This window comes from Dermacentor andersoni, chromosome 3 (genome assembly GCF_023375885.2).
Source record: "Dermacentor andersoni chromosome 3, qqDerAnde1_hic_scaffold, whole genome shotgun sequence".
Classification (NCBI taxonomy): domain Eukaryota; kingdom Metazoa; phylum Arthropoda; class Arachnida; order Ixodida; family Ixodidae; genus Dermacentor; species Dermacentor andersoni.
Window position 1 is genome coordinate 36374572 of NC_092816.1, and position 13532 is coordinate 36388103.

The 13532-nt window shown below is 48.7% G+C and overlaps 1 protein-coding gene across 2 annotated transcripts in view; it reads left to right on the forward strand.

The window, feature by feature from the left end:
• Window positions 1-2479: 2479 nt before the first annotated feature.
• The window catches only part of LOC126542913 (uncharacterized), a 50986-nt gene continuing 39933 nt past the window's right edge, over window positions 2480-13532 (forward strand). Inside the window, exon 1 of one of the 2 annotated variants that reach the window (XM_050190032.3) lies at window positions 2480-2902. The gene's annotated coding sequence lies outside the window, so the exon portion shown is untranslated. The remainder of the gene's footprint in view (window positions 2903-13532) is intronic. The other variant, XM_055064720.2, reaches the window with a different exon arrangement.

The following is a 13532-nucleotide window of genomic DNA, read 5'->3' on the forward strand; positions in this document are numbered from 1 at the left end:
TCACAAGATAGACCTTTGTAGAAGCCTTGTTGGTTAGGGTTGAAGAAATTGACAGACGTTAGTAATGTAGCAATGTGAGACTAAAGTACATGTTCCATTAATTTCGAACAGACACTGGTTAGAGAAATTGGGCGGTAATTACTACTACGTAATGATGGACTTTTTGGGGGGGACTTGTATAACCTTGCCCACTTTCCACTCATCCGCTACCACTCCGGATGACAAAGACTGCTGAATGATATGACATAAGATCTCGCTATATATAGTATTTTTTAAGGCTTTGGAATTAAAACCATCGATGCCAGGCGAACATGACAGCTTCAAGGAATTAATACATTTGCTGATGCCATCAGAACTAAAGGTGATTGCGGGCATGGTGTGGTAATTTGAATATGGGAATTCAGGGAGTTCACCTTTGGGTTCATTAGTAAACACGGAAGAAAATACACGATTAAGTACTTCGGCGCTTTCATGATCAGGAATAGGCTTATTTTGCTCGTCACACAGTGCAAGTGATTGCGAACGCTTTGTGTTTATAATATTTCAGAACTGTTGAGAGATATTTCGCAGGATGTTTGGTAACGCAGTAAAAGAAAGAGAGCGTTTGTTTGGCTAGCAAGCGATAGGTACGTTTTTTCAGCGGTGTTTCAGCGGTTTCAGCGGTAAAGCCTTTTCCTTTTATTGTTGAGTCGCTTTCATGCCGTGTTGAACCACGGTGATGGACGCTTTTCGGTTATAGTAATAGTAGGTATGTAAGCTTTTATCAGTTCATGTTTCTTTTTTTTTTTTTTTTTGAAAATGAGCCAGTCAGTTTCAACGGAACGTTCTGAGAAACCGTGGAGAGCGAGCTGGCACATTCTGCAAGTTTAATATTCATATCAGTACAGTTGCCTTTGTCGTAAATTGTCGTAAAGCCTAATAGTTTTTCTAGTTTCAGTGAAGGAAGGGATGCCATGCACATTGGAATGAGATATGTTGCACTGAATGATCGCTAAGGCCGGGAAATGCGTTATAGTGGCGAAACATTATCGGAGTGCGAAGTGAGGATAAGCTCTACTATGTTAGAAGACATCACTGCGCCGCGCAGGGTTACTGACGATTTGTGTTAAGCCAAAGGTAAGACATGTATTAATTATATGACTTTCAACAGTGTTTTTGAGGCTGTTTCAGCTATGTTGGACCAATAGATGGCAGGGAAGTTGAAATCGCCGAACAGCATGGTGGGAGATTGGGGATAAAGCCCTGTCACCGAATGAAGCACATCATGAAAGTCAGCTACATAAGAGCGGTCTGCGTCGGGTGGACGATAGCGTATACCGATAACAACAGCTGGGGGGGAAGCGTTGCTTATCACAAAGACAATTTCTAAAGGTGTTGTTATTGTTATTTCAGCACAGTGAAGACTTTCGTGAGCACGTATCAGTACGCCGTCACCCCTTTTATGAGTTCTGTCGCGTCGAAATATAGAAACATTTTGGAAATGTAGAATTTCCGCATTTTTAGTGGATGGGTTAAGCCAAGTTTCAGTAAGAAGGGCTATGTTCGTTGACGTTGTATTGAGCTGGCTTTGGAGGGTATTAAGTCTGGGAAGAATGCTGCCGATATTTGTGTAAATAAATGAAAGGTAGTTGTTGCGATGCTTATTGGGACGGTCGGATGCTAAAAGCCCGGTGATCGAGATACTACCTTATCAGAACTATTGTCGTATGTGTAAGTTGTACTTCCGATTAGTAATTTGTCCTAGCGCAGTTTGAAAGGTCTCTGTTGTGCTTGGGCTTGGCAGCATAGCGTGTACGTCGATCCGTATATAAGGAATATCAAAAAAATACATCTGCAACGAAAGTATAACGTAAATTAAAAGCAAGTTATGAAATCTTTCTTTGAACAGTCGTCGTGATGTAGCACTTTTATTGCTGTTTCACAAGTACGTTCACGGACCAGGCCGTCACCAGTAGCTCTGAAAGTTTCTCCATTCACTTCAGGAAGATTGCATAATCAACTTTCTTTCACGCGTATCTATACTAAAACAGACGCGTTTAACTCACCTGCGCTTCCACGTGTTATCCGCTTGTGCAACGACCTTCCCGATATCCTGGTAGCTGAAGCTAACAAAGAAAAATTCCGCCACTATATAAACATTCATTTCTTACTTTAAATAGCTTCTTGTCTGCGTTGCTTCTTGTTTGCCTTTTTTTTTCTATCTGAAGCTTTTAGAGTTTGTGTAAACTTGCTTCTTTCTTGTATTATTATTAACAAAGCTCTTTATGTTCTGTATAATTGTATGCTTTATATACTATGTACAATTTTTGAAGCTTCCCTTACCCAATGCCCATTCTTCGGGCCTGTAAGGTATCTTAAATTAATTAATTAATTAATATTGGTAGTTTACCTGCGCGACAAACAAGCGTCGTATGTTAGTGTTTGTCGCCAAAGATGTGGTGCTGCCAAACCTTTGAAAGGCCGCGCGACATCCGATCGGCTTTATAAGGCAGAGGCGCGGAAAGGGCGAAGATGCCTCTCGATTAGACGCGGCCGGTACCACGAGAGCATGCGCGGTCCAGGGCAGCAACAGGCTTAGTGCAGCCGTGCACTCGGATTGTTGCGATGTCCCGATGAAGCTGGAGGGCGAGTGTTCTGGCTGTACAGGCAGTGGCCCACCAGGAATAGTCGACTGGACGAGGGGCACGAGGTTTCTTCCCCGGATCGTCGACGGCACACCCACCTCTTGGGTCACGCGCCAGCAATACTGGCAATACGGAAGCACAGCCGGGCTGAGTACATCGCGCTAAACGGTGAACGGCACGGCCAGTTGGCGAAGAGCATTTCGTTGGTGGGGGGACCAGGACGTGGGGCCGGCGGTTCCTTCGGCGCCACCAGGAATTCCCTCGCTGTGTTGCAGGAGGTAAGACAGCAGGAGCGTCTGCGTGACAGACAATCGTTGTAGGTTAGCGTTTGTCGCCATAGCTGTGTTGCTGCCAAAACCCAAAGAGGTTCCCAGAGGCTAAAGCCCAATCACTATTCCACATCAGTGGAAAGTAAAACATGTTTATTTCTGGCCATCGACTGATCATTCATCGAAAAGAAATCAATAAAATGTTAATTCAGAAAAACACGGCGCTGCATTTAGTTAATTAGTGATTGCTTTCCTGAGCTACCCGCTACACTGATAGCACGCTTCATCGAAACTGAAAACGCTAAACTACGGCTTTGCGTTAAGTTTCACTCGCTGAAATTGGAATTTCGAGGCCTCGAACCTGACGTGACAAAAGTCACACTTTGGGCTTTCTGGGTTAACATCGTCATCGTAAGGACGTCAACGTGTACCAGCGAAGCGTTCCATACCCTGCGTTTCGGACAAGGCAAAAGTAAACCACCGTGGTAAGAAGATAGGCCAACGAGAAAAACTTTACAAAAAAATTATATAAGAAGAAACCGTAGGAATGCGTACGTTTGCGCAAGAATTGCGGGCGACAAGGCAAGCGTGAGAGTATTAGGTGTACAAGATGGCAACATCGAGAGAGGAATCTTTCTTCCATGTATTATGGAAATTGGTGAAAGTGGTACGAGGATGCAAGAGGGGTTCGGGTAAGGTTTCAAATAATAATAATAATAATAATAATAATAATAATAAAGTAAGGCAGGACACGGTACAAGGCCACCAGCGGCAAGTTTGCAATCTTGCGACTTCAGACCGCTTGCGAAAGCTAAACCTGTCGTCTCCAGGGTAGCAATTTCTCTCAAACTTTGTTTGGACATCGCTCCTTCTGCTGAGATCCGAACGCTTGCGAAATGTTCTGGGAAATATTTATCCAGGCAGGACACATTCCCTCTGTGAAACTACTATATAACACCACACTCACAAAAAAACTTCATCTTTCATCACTGATGCAACAGCGCTCGCAGCGGAGCCACGATGCGAGTCTGGCCATTTGCGCGTTAAATAAGTGCCTCGGGCTCTAATTTCCACGTTCAGAAAAAATATATATAAATCGGGCGCTGAACGAAGAGAAATTACGCCGTTTCCTCAAGATCACGACAAAACAACAGCGAAGCATACGTTGTTTTAAACGTGTTTTAAAACGCTCGCTGTCGAGGCCTAAATTTGCAATTACGAAAATACAGGCGGCAGTTTTCTCTTTTACTTGCCATAGAGCAAAGCGCGAAACAAATTTCTGCTTAAATCTTACGTAACCACTAAAAAAGCTTACCTTCCGTCGGTTCTTTCGTTGCACTTGATGTTCGTGCTCGTCGCTCGTGAGCTGAACGTGTTACCGTTAATTTTGAATCACTTGTAACTAAGTCAATTATTGCTTAGAACGACAGAAAGGCCGACCTAGTTGGTAAGGATTCTTAATGCAAAAAAGGGGGGCAAGGCGTGCAGACACGGACACAAGAGAAGTGGACAACACGAACGCCATGTTGTCCACTTCTCTTCTCTTGTGGCCGTGTCTACACGCCTTACCCGCTCTTTTTGCATTATCAGTTATTGCATTCCGGATGGCGCAGTGTAACCTTGGCTTGATGGGTCTACACCAACGCAATCTTGGGCGAACTGGTCTACAGACGCACATCGCCGCGCTTTTTACCGCGTGACACGGTGCTTGCCTGGCCATCGGGTACAGGCTGCGCCATTTCCTGCACGAACAGCTGGAAAATGCGCCGTAATGTGGCAGCATTGCGCGCTAGCAACATGGCCGCAAGACACTGCGCTTTACGGCGATAGCGCAAAACAACGCCTGCATGTGCTCGACTCCCGAGCAACTTCTACAACTTCTATCGGTGGAGGCAGCAGACGGTATACAGCTATATATGAAACACGCTATGCAACAATGTAGGACACTAACTACACGCAAAGCTATAGGAACGCGTATAGATTTGCTGTCGTCCAAGGAACGACCACACAACGAGGCAATTATTCGCGATGCAAAGTGTTGAAGTCGGGAGCAACTGTCCTGCCGTTTACATACTTTTTTTTTTTCACTTCCGCTGCCTCTCGCACGCCTTCTACATAGACCCGCGCAAGCAGAGCGTGGCGCTGACACCTAACGTCCCCTGAACGCGCCGACGTGGAACAGCCAGTAGCAGTTGCCAAACGAACCCGCAGCAACAAAAGTCAGCGAAGAGAGCCACACGCAGAGAAAAGATAAAGAAAGAAAAAAAATGCGCACGATTCGGTCAAAAGAGAACCGCGACGCGCTCGAAAACGCGATTTCCTTCCTCGCGCCTTTTCATTTCTTTTTCTTCCTTTTTCTTCCCCTTGAATAGAAGTGTATTAGCAGTAACAAATGGATATATAGTACACGTGCGTGCGCTCTTCGATGCACATCGGCGGAGTATCGAAGCCGAGGTATCGATTATCCATTAAATGACGCAAGCCGCCCACAATGCAAAGGCGGATCTTTGCAGCGCAAGGAAGGACCTTGCTGTCTCAATTACCCATAAATTAAAAGGTAGTAGGAGAGAATTTTCGCGCCTACTTCTGTCCTTCTGCCAAAAACATGCACCTGATTCGTTGGTCAGAGTAAAGAGCGAAGCATCTCGAACAGAGAAATAATCAACGACGCCAAGGCCACCGAGCCACGTTTGCCTCCAGCACAGTGCGACCCTCCTTTCATCATTTTCAATATCTATGCAGCATACAAGGTCGTCACCTAATCAATATAGAAATTTAGCAACGTCACCGCGTATTGAGGAAACGAAGTTGTTTATCAAGACAGCGCGAAGAAAAGTCCGCTTACGAATATTTTCGTTATATCAGAGATGCTTCTGATTTATTTGCTCTTTTAGTCATTTTAGGCGTTTTCTATGCATTTTTGTTGAACCAGCGTGTATTTCACGCGGTCTTCTACGTATATATCTGGGGAAAGGCCTTATAGTTCGTTACTTACAGCGCCTACATAGACAGGGACCAAAAGAATGACGAAGATAAGCGCTGCCCAAGTGATTTTTATTTTGAGTAACACGCATGTATACCGAGACACCAAGACAAAAGCGCCCCCCCCCCCCCCCCTCATAGCATAAAACCGACATGAGTACGCATTAAAAATTCATTCTCTTGGTCCCTGTCTATGTACGCGCTGTAGGTGACGTTTGCAATGGAATACCAACTAGCCCGTACCCAAACCCTGCTTATAGTTCGACTTGCCAATAGATATGAAATTTTTGGTAAATGCAGGGTTGTGCACGTGTCTCCAATGTGGTCCTCTAGCTTAATCGCGATTTCTTTCTTTTCGCTTCTGTATTCTTTTTTCGTTATTGCTCCCTTTTCCTAGGTGAACCAATAAGTCCATAATGCAATTCTCGCCGTCCTTTTTTTTTTTTTTTTTTTGCCGAAGTTATTTCTGTGTCTCCTCAAGAGGTATGTCAGAACAAGTAGCGTCGAGTCAGGGGTGCCCCAATTTTCGATCTCCGGAGTGCTATATGGGAGATCAGGATCACAAACTCTAAACCACTATGTATCACAGCAAAATAAGACAAGACCCAGAGAAACCAACCTAGGGACGTCTCTTTCCAGCGTTTCCTTGCGTTCTTAAAGCTCGTTGCATTTCCTTTCTCTGGTTCGGGAGAAACTGCCTGTGAAAGGCAGTTTCGCATTTCGCCGCTTCTTCTTGGAACTCGGCGTTAGAAGCCGCGCGAGAGTTCCGCGGGCTGCACTGGGAGGAAAACCCGGAAGGAGAAAGGCCACGCGCACTGCACGCTCGATTTGCTGCAACAGCAACAGCAAGCTCACGCTGTCGGCAAATGCCGAGGCGCCTTCACTGAAAGGCGGCAATCGTCCGCATTTTGCGCTGCTGCCGTATTTCGCGCCGCACACACCCCGAGAACTATCGGCAGCCCCGAAATGGCGCGCTGGCCGATGTGAGCTAATAAAAGTTTAGAGGGGAAAAACATACATGCCGCATCGTTCAAAACGCGCGCGTGCGTCCTTCGTGTCTCATTCACGGGGCAGTTCCCCCTTTCTTTTTTTATCTCAATTTCGGGTTACGCTTGCTATCCAAGAAACGAATCATCGTGCATATAATGTGCGTAAAGTGCGTATAATGTCTCACACAGTGACTCGTATATTTTAAAGCGGAGCTTTCTTTGCCTCTTCCTTCGACTTGCCGCTTCTGTTGCTGCTGCTATTTTTTGTGGTTACTCAAACAATAATGAAAGACACGACGCTTACTCCACCTCGATTTAAATACACCAGCTGCAGCTGGGGTTTGCTCCTGCGACCTCATGTTCAGTAACACATCAGCACATTTAGTGATCCACCACTGCGACTGGAAGGACTGAGGAAGTCGAAGCGGGGACAATGTACACGAAAAAAATAATTCTGGGTTCTTACGTGGCAAAACCAGGACTGGGGAAACTGCGGGGAAGAACCATGGGGAAACTGCGGATTCACTTTGACTGCCTGCAGTAGCGTGCACCTAAATCTCTGTACATGACCTTTTTTGTTGCGTTAAGTCGCCCCCCTCGAAATGCGACCGCCGTGGGCGGGATACGAACACGCGACTTCGTTCTCAACTGCTTAGCGCCATAGCCACTAAGCTACAGCGGCGGGCCAGGAGGGCAGGAAACTTCTATATTCGCATTTTTATATACTGCAACGATTAGGTACGACATACTTCATATACGTACCAGTTAGCCTTTGATTTCACAATATTCGGTTGCTAACTTGCTTTCAATTCATTTTCCTCAACAATTTCTTCTTTCGAACCAATATATACAGGCCGGTTCACGGCAGACCCCCTGAGTGGGTTGCGCCATTTCACTGAAGCACAACCAACCATACAACCAGCCAAGAAACCGGCCAACTGTAGCCAGAGTTATCCGCCGAGCTGAATAGACTGCGCACAACAACATACAGTACAGCTGAAGTCTGAACCAGCTCTCGCGGTTGCACAGAGCTCTCGCGTCGTTTGCTTACATTCATATAGCACCTCGGTAGTCGTGTTTACGCTGCCCTTATGTCGCGCGCTCAATCAGCGAGCGATGTTTCATTTCCCAGCTCTGGATCATCTTTGAAGACGCACACCCTTATTTTCACGTCACCACAAGGAAGCGCCTCATCGCCGTCGCTGACGTTCAATTGCACAAGGCCTGTCGTGGAACACGTATCGATAACGCCATCGCCATAATCTTCCCTGATCGTGGGCCTCGTGGCGATCAGATTATTTGACCATTGCTTAGTTTGTTCACTGCTCATCTAGTGTAGCTATTGCCCTGTCCTGGCTCTCTTCACTTTCCCACATGGAAAGTAACCTTGTCTGTATGTAATGCTGATTAGTTCACCTTGGTTTCCTGCTCGCATGATACCATTTATAGGTAAACATGTTCAAAGATAAGGAACGGGTGAAGCTGCCGCAGTGGTTTAAGGGCTTAGACGTTCAGCTGCTGAAAACAACCCCGAGGGTTCTTGAGCGTGAATCAATTTCCTAAAGCTCAAGTATCAGCTCCGATATCACAATTTTGTGAACTTCGCCTATTAATAATCTTAACTGGGCAAACTCGATGCATTATACGATGCTCTGAAACATGCCAATAATATTTAAGTAGGACGTTTTGCAGAACCACCGTAACCATTCTTAACATACGACGCAAGCTGCAAAGATTGGTCCGCTTTAGCTGGACCACCAGATGCAATTTACAAAACCTCGAGATCTGCTTTCGGTGCACAGTTACGGATTTAGAACGTCTGTCAGGTGGGCATGTTGGCGTGTTGCTGTCTCCGTTTTAGCAGCACCTTTTTGCATCATGAAAGTCACGGATTCGTAACCATGGCTTTTCATCTTCTCTGAAACGTACCACTTTTCGACATTTTTTGTAAAAGCTATGGGTTCGCAAATAAAGAGTCCGCTGCCCACAATAGACCTAATTCCCTTTTCATTATAAAGGCGGAGATCAACTTCCGGTTCGGATGCGAGCGCACGTCTTTTCCTGGCGCTCCGTTTCTTTTCGACAGTTACGCGCGCTGTTCGCGTCTCACCATCTTCTGTCGCACATCCTCTTCATCGGTGTCGCTTCGGCCACACGTCGAGACAAGCCTCGGAAAGGTGCGTTGCTTTCTGGCCGTTTTACGGCCGCTTTTACGCGCCAGCGGGCGGCCTTGCTAAGCCTAATGCATGGCCATGACTGCGTTGATGACCGAGCCCGGGTCATCGAAGCTACTGTTGGGGTCTCGGTGCTGACGCCCGTTATTGCAAATGGGTCGCAAGCCCCAAGGGTAGCGTTGGCCTGGCGGCCTGGGGCACTGGAAGCATCCGAAGGTCCCGGCAAAGCAAGAGAAGACTGGTAACAGAACAACTTGTTTATTCTAACATAGCAAAAGAGCGGCCGGTCAGGTCGACCGAAGTGGAGAGACGGGAGAGCACGTAACTCAACAGAAGAACTCGGAGCCTCTCTCCTGGCGTCCGGGGGCAGCTGCTCTTATACTCTCGGCGTCGCGGGCCAGAAGGAAGGTCACGGGATGAGCCCACGACACGGCGGAGCATGAGCCCACGACGGCGCGCACGGTCGAGCCGAGAGACCTGCTGAACCGAGTGTAGTGACGCATCGCCAACCCGCCGACGGACAGACCGCCTGGCTCCTCACTTGGGGAGCTCCGCTCCCCGGCTGCCGCGCTTTGACAAGCGTGGGCACACACACACACACGCACACACGAAGACACGTGGCACTGAAACACGCCTGGACACGCTTGGCGGGGAGGCGTCGCGGCGGCGTCGAACGGGCCAAAATGTCCGCCGCTTTGAACGAAGCCCCGGCGTTCGTTGCATCCGCGCCGGCATTACCGCGCGTTGTAGGCGAAACGTAACAGACCGCCCCGCCGGGGGAAGGAGATCCCGATGGTCAGGGGACTGCGTCCGCTGTCCGGAGGGATGTCGCTCGATGATGCTCATAACCGAAGTCGGGCGTCCTTTGGCGTTTCTTGAGCGCAGCGCACAGAGAAGGCCTCGTTCTCACGTTCAGGTGCACACAGGACACTGCAAAGTGACTTCGGGAGAGTTGACATTTTTGTTCTCGTTTCCGGCAAGCGTTAGAACTACGCCGAAAGTCAACCGCTCAGTCAGCAAGCACGGCACAACCCTCACTAAGCCCTGCCAGGCTCTTTCCCCTTTTATACTGCTGCCTAGTTCCTTACAGTAGTTTAGCAGCACTCAGAACGCGTCCACAAATCGGAAAATTGCACTAGAAAGCACATCATCACTTTGAAACACTACACGAAAGCAATAGGTTAAAAATCCTGCCTCAGGAAGAAAAACATCAGTAACAAGCAATTTTGAGGCTGATTCCCACGTTAGGGGCTTCGACTTAAGCCATCGGCGTTACCGTTGAGACTCCCCTTTTTGTAACGCACCTCAAAGGAATATTGTTGCAAAGCGAGGCTCCAGCGCAGGAGGCGGCCATTTTTGGGAGAGATGGTCTGCAGCCATTGGAGAGGGCAGTGATCCGTCTCAATGATAAACCTCGAGCCAGCTAGGTAACATGACAATTTCTGAACGGCCCACACGATACACGCACACTCTTTCTCGGTGGCGCTATACGCCTGCTCATGACTCGTCAGCTTACGACTAGCATACAGGACGGGGTGTTCTACTTCTCCATTTTCCCGTTGGCACAGTACAACGCCCATGCCTCGCTCACTAGCATCACACTGAACAACGAACCCTTTTGTGTAGTCGGGCGATCGTAGCACAGGCTGGCTTGTTAGGGCGCTCTTTAGGGCGCTAAAAGCTCTTTCCTTTGTCTCATCCCAGACGACTGTTTGCGGCTCTGTCTTTCTTAGAGCATCCGTCAAGGGAGCCGCGATATCAGAGTACCTGGGGATGTACCTCTGATAGTAGCCGGCGACACCTAAGAACGACCGAATATCGGTCTTCGTGCGCGGTTGCGGGAAGTCTCGCACAGCGGCCACCTTTATTTCAGAGGGGCGGCGACGACCCCGACCAATCACGTGTCCGAGGTAGACAACCTCGGCCTGTGCTAACTGGCACTTGGGAGCCTTGACTGTCAAGCCCGCATCGCGCAGGCGGGTTAGCACTGCCCGCAAGTGGGCCATATGCTCAGGCCAGGATGCGGAGAATATCGCTACGTCGTCTAGATACGGTAAAGCGAATTCTTGCTGTCCCCGCAACACTTTATCCATGAGGCTTGAAAAGCAGTATGGCGCGTTCTTCAAACCAAAACTCAAAACTTTAGGACGGAATGTCCCCATTGGTGAAATGAACGCCGCATACCTACTAGCCTCTTCTGTAAGTGGAACCTGCCAATAACCCCTGACAAGATCTAGGGTGGAAATAAACTGAGCGCTACTCACTCTCTCAAGGCGCTCCTCGATGTTAGGGATCGGATAAATTTGATCCTTAGTGATGGAATTAAGCCTGCGGTAGTCGACGCAAGGACGAGGTTCCTTGCCCGGTACCTCAACTAAAATCAAAGGGGAGGTATAATCACTCTCACCCGCTTCAATAACACCGAGCTGTAGCATTTTCGTTACCTCAGCCTCCATAATATCGCTCTGGCGGGGTGACACCCGGTACGCCTCGGATCGTACTGGCTCTGGGGAGGTAAGTTCTATGTCATGAGTAAGGACAGAAGTCCTACCAGGCCTCTCAGAGAACAGACCTTGAAACTCTTGTAAGAGCTGGTGTAGTTCGGTTTTCTGCTCAGGCGACAGCGATGCTTTACTTATTAAGTCACTAATGACTTGATCGGTGTCTTTCCTGTTCGTCACTGAGCCTAGTCCCGGAAGCTCGACCGGAAGCTCTTCGGGAACGTTTACCATCATGCACACCACTGCTTCCCGTTGCTTATAGGGTTTGAGCAGATTACAGTGGTAAACTTGCTGTGCTTTCCGCTTTCCTGGCAGACTCACCACGTAGTTAACGTCCGACAGTTTTTGAACAATCCGTGCTGGGCCCTCCCACTGCACGTCGAGTTTGTTCTTTAGCGATGTGCGCAATATCATGACCTCATCGCCCACCTCAAAACGACGGGCCCTGGCTGTCCGATCATAATAAACCTTGGCCCTCTGCTGGGCCTTTGCCATTGCTTCACCTGACAACTCCTGTGCCCTTCTTAAGCGTTCGAGGAGCTTAAGCACGTACTCTACCACGACTGGGTCGTCGCCCCTGCCTTCCCATGATTCTCGAAGCATGCGAAGCGGAGATCGCAGCGAGCGACCGTACACCAGCTCAGCTGGCGAAAACCCCGTAGCCGCATGCGGCGCGGTCCTTAATGCAAACATCACTCCCGGCAGACACAGCTCCCAGTCAGTTTGATGTTCAAAACACAATGCTCTCAACACGCGCTTCATGACGGAGTGGAGCTTCTCAACGGAATTCGACTGGGGGTGGTGCACTGAGCTGTGTAACAGCCTTACCCCGCACCTTTCGAGAAAGGCTGTCGTCAAAGCGCTAGTAAACACTGTGCCCTGATCTGACTGGATTTCTGCAGGAAAACCAACTCGCGCAAATATGGACAGTAGTGCATTGACTATCTCAACTGAGCTGAGTTCTTTAAGCGGCACTGCTTCAGGGAACTTTGTCGCTGGGCAGATCACAGTCAAAATGTGTCGGTACCCCGTGGCTGTTACTGGCAGAGGTCCCACTGTATCAATAACGAGCCGTCTAAAAGGCTCCGTAATGATAGGTACCAACTTCAACGGCGCCCTCGATTTGTCCCCTGGCTTGCCCACCCGCTGACAGGTGTCGCATGTCTTCACAAAGTGGTCTGCGTCCCGAAAACACCCTGGCCAATAGTACTCTTGCAAGAGATGGTCCTTAGTTTTCTTAACTCCTAGGTGTCCGGACCACGAACCCCCATGCGACAAGCGCAACAGATCCTGACGATAGCATTGAGGCACGATCAGCTGATCGAACTCCACTCCCCTGCGGTCTAGATACTTCCGGTACAGGACCCCACCTCTTTCCACAAAGCGAGCATTTTTCTTGGCGATACCTTCCTTGATAATGCAGCGTATGTTTTCTAGGCTGCCATCCTTCTTTTGCTCGGCTATCAAAGCCGACCGGCTGACTTTTAGCAACCTGTTAAGTCCGTCTGACGTAGGCGCGATGAGCAAATCTGGAGACAGCTCTTCTAACCTTCCCGTGTCGGGATTTTCCTCTCCAGTATCTGGTGCCTTTAACGCTACAGGCTCAATTTTATTCAGTTCGGGCGTGCTCTGAATACCAGCTTGCTGCGCCTCTGACCCTTTCTCATCGTTCAACAACGTCGGCCCCGCAACTACCGCCTTTGCAGCGAGCTCCCGAACCTTCGATCTGGTTAAGGCCTGAACGCTAGCCTCACCAAACAAAAGCCCCTTCTCGCGCAGGAGGTGATCGGACCTGTTCGAAAATAAGTACGGGTACTGGGGGGGCAGCATAGATGACACTGCGGCCTCCGTCTCAAGTGCTCCGAAAGGTCCTTCAATAAGCACTTTTGCTACCGGCAGACACACGCTATGAGCTTCCACTGCTTGCTTGATCCATGCGCACTCGCCCGTGAACATATCGGGTTCTACGTAAGAGGGGTGAACTACATCCATT